This window comes from Mercenaria mercenaria, chromosome 3 (genome assembly GCF_021730395.1).
Source record: "Mercenaria mercenaria strain notata chromosome 3, MADL_Memer_1, whole genome shotgun sequence".
Taxonomy (NCBI): Eukaryota; Metazoa; Mollusca; class Bivalvia; order Venerida; family Veneridae; genus Mercenaria; species Mercenaria mercenaria.
This window is the reverse complement of record NC_069363.1, coordinates 83,187,044-83,188,896: the sequence shown is the minus strand read 5'-3', so window position 1 is coordinate 83,188,896 and position 1,853 is coordinate 83,187,044. Positions and strand designations below refer to the sequence as shown.

Below are 1,853 nucleotides of genomic sequence, written 5' to 3'. Positions count from 1 at the left end.
CCTTTTACACCATCTTCTTACAGTTTCATAGTACTCGTACTTTTTGTAGTAATTTGAAAAACAGCTGACAAATATGACTGTGCATAGTTGCATTGACTGTTAGTATGATAGTAACGCTCTACCTTCGACGTTGCATATGAACTTATACTGCCAGTCATTAAGTGAGATGGATTCAGTATAATATTTTAATTAAATATTAAACAAAAACGTGTGGTAAAGTCAATTGATGTTTCTGTTTAGGTTTACGTGAACCAAGTGAACGCGGCCCTCTATGTTTTGACTGCCAGCACGTACGGACACCCAGTGAATGTCTTACTTTAACACTTTGTTCTCAACATGAGGTAAGTTTTCAGTCTAAAATAGTAGCAAAAGGCTTATCCACTATGATGCTACTTGGCTGTCATGTCTAGTGCAGAGCATCTGATCACTTGATACTTTTGTCACAATGTATTTGGCAACACAAACATTCTGAAAGGTTACATACACAAAATATTTTGAGTAAAGGAGTATTTAGTATATTGTTGTTAATTTCTATGCTTCATAGCTGCTCTAAATGATTTATAAGTATTTTACAAAATTAGTTTTATCATGATCTTTACCAAACAAAATTATGTCTGATTTAGAGAGGTATATTTTAGGCTTGTAGTATAGACAAATACCAATGGGGAGATCATTTTCAATACAAAATGGGATGCTCTCAGGTAATGTATATACTATCTGTATATCAAGTACATTTCAAAACGCAATCTGAATTGTTTTATTTGTTTTTATTGAGCTTTACGTCACACCGGTATGGTGACTTTCCAGCTTTTGATTGTGGAAGTAGATCCTAGATGCCCTATGGACATTATTTCATCACAGACGGGCACATGTGTAGAATCATCGGTCTTCCATAAGCAAGCTGGATGGCTTTTCCACAAGAAGAAATCTAAGTCCCAAGCGAGGCTCGAACCTACATATAGTCAGTAACCTTAACCACTCGGCCGCGGAGGCCATCGCAAACTATATTTACTTTAATACGCTAACTTAACGACGATCAAATAACACTTACATATTATTAATGTCAAAACTGTGTGTTTTAACTGTACTGGGTGTAAATTTAATGCGAACTAACTTCTAAATAGAAATATGCAACAGCCCTCTATATCCGCTACCTCCGTCTCCGAGTATCGGCTCAAATGGAACTTAACTAAATTATAAAGACACACTGAATGGTCTCCATGCTCCCAAATTACCAGAAAAAATCTTAGCTCAAGTATGAGAAAATATTCATCCCATCCTTCATTCCTAGCGGGGTTTCGAACAGACAGCAACGACAGACAATTGATTGAGAGTCAACGACGCAACCCGCGCGGTAACAGTCACCAAATTTACAATTATTTCACCCATGCAGTTATGTACGCAGTGGAATCATTTATAACGCACTAATGCTCATCAGACGTTTTAGTCACTTTTAACAGATTTATTTTTTCATAAATGTATGTACAGTGCCAGAGATCCAAACGATCACTTCCTGTTTGCCACATGTGCTGTGCCAACGATTACTGTAATGCGAACTGCACACAGTCAACAAACGGCAATTTATACACTGGGATAGTAGGTATGGATCACTTAACATCTTAATCGTTATTTAAAAAAAAGAATGGATTGAAAACGACAATGTCTTTTGAATAATAGTGTTTTTTTTTTTCCTTTTTTAAATAAAGTTATGACTGTTTAATGTCCCTTATTTATACTTCTTTTATTCATGGAGTAAGTTAAACATTATTTTATAATAAATGACGTAATGTTTCACCTTAAATGTAAAATCTTTTCCTTCGAGTCTTTTCATATTTTTTCTAACTGCACTCATT

General features: G+C 35.2%; 1 long non-coding RNA gene across 1 annotated transcript; it reads left to right on the top strand.

Moving 5' to 3' along the window:
- The first annotated feature begins 239 nt into the window (after positions 1-239).
- LOC123524246 (uncharacterized) lies at positions 240-1,602 on the top strand. The gene is made up of 3 exons (XR_008370317.1): positions 240-341; positions 639-701; positions 1,489-1,602. It is a non-coding gene; the product is annotated as an uncharacterized LOC123524246 (long non-coding RNA).
- Positions 1,603-1,853: the final 251 nt, after the last annotated feature.